General features: G+C 44.2%; 1 non-coding gene across 1 annotated transcript; it reads left to right on the plus strand.

The window, feature by feature from the left end:
* The first annotated feature begins 994 nt into the window (after nucleotides 1–994).
* LOC111904632 (small nucleolar RNA R71) lies at nucleotides 995–1,102 on the plus strand. The gene has a single exon (XR_002854590.1). It is a non-coding gene; the product is annotated as a small nucleolar RNA R71 (small nucleolar RNA).
* The last annotated feature ends 252 nt before the right edge of the window (nucleotides 1,103–1,354 follow it).

Genomic DNA, 1,354 nt, shown 5'->3' on the forward strand with positions numbered 1-1,354 from the left:
AAACTCTAAATGTTCCTTCTCCAGTAGACTAAGTGCAGCTCGGGTTGGAAATGGCAAAGGTGGCTGATAAGCTGAAACGGGTTCAAAGAATTTTTTATCAGACATGCGCCACGTCGTAGCCAGAGGAGTGCCACGTCGTAGCGAAGCTGTTTCAGCAACTTTTTCACTTTTGAACTTTGACTTCTTGGGTTTTGGATCAGGTTGCTGCGGTTCTGCTTCCAATGCCTCCAGGAACTCAGAGATTGCTTCTTCTTCAGTATCGATGGCCATTACATGAGATTGGGTCTTCACTTCGGGATTCTTTGGGGACAGTTTTTCATGAACTAGAGTGGCTAGTTGACCAAATTGTACTTCAAGGTTGTGGATGGAGGCTTGTTGATTCTATATCAAAGTTTGTTGTTCCATAATAGCAGAATCAGTGGCATCGTGTCTCTTTTCCGAAGCTTCCATAAACTTCATCAAAATGGTCTCTAGGTCGGGTTTCTTCTCGGCTGGTGGCTGCTCCTTCTGATAAAGGCCTCGACCTGTCTGCCTATACTTCTCTTCTTTTTGCTTCTTATACTCTTCATATGGCAACCACTCCTTTTTCGGTTTCCTCCAGTCCTCATCAAATTTATCCCCACTAGAGTAGCACACTTGAGCTTTTCTGTTCCCAAACTCATCTACATTGCAGTCCTTGGTCAAGTGTGGACCACTACATCTCTCGCAACCCACTCTTATGGCATGTATCGATTGGTCCATTTGTGTTATACTTCGATCCATATTATTCAACATGGCCATTACAGCTGCTATTTCTTCAGTTTGGGCCCCTCCACCGCCTTTGATTCCATCTTGCCTCGAGTTGTGGTATTCGCGAGAGTGCTTCGCGAATTCTTCAATTAGCTCCTTGACCTCCCTTGGATTTATCTTTGTCAAAGGTCCTTGAGAATCAAGGAGTTGTCTTGTCATCACATTGACCCCATCATAAAAGATTGACATCTCTTGCTGCACATTTAGATCATACTGAGGGCAATTTCTGAGCAAGCCCTTTGTACCGCTCCCATGCTTCGTATAATGACTCCCTCGGCTGTTGCTCAAAGTTGGCTATTGCCTTCTTGAGTTTGGCTATTTTGGATGGTAGGCAAAACTGGTCCAGGAATTGCTCACGCATTTGAGCCCAAGTGGTAATTGTACCCGGTGGAAGTGCTTTTAACCACTCCTTAGCAGCTCCTTTGAAAGTGATGGGAAGCATCCTAAGCAAGACTGTGTTTCTGTTGACATTTGGGACATTGAAGTAATCCTCAATGTTGTTGACTTCATCTAGATGCTTAAAAGCATCCTCATGATCTTTCCCGAAAAATAGGATGTCCTTTAG

This window comes from Lactuca sativa, chromosome 6, assembly GCF_002870075.4.
Source record: "Lactuca sativa cultivar Salinas chromosome 6, Lsat_Salinas_v11, whole genome shotgun sequence".
Taxonomy (NCBI): domain Eukaryota; kingdom Viridiplantae; phylum Streptophyta; class Magnoliopsida; order Asterales; family Asteraceae; genus Lactuca; species Lactuca sativa.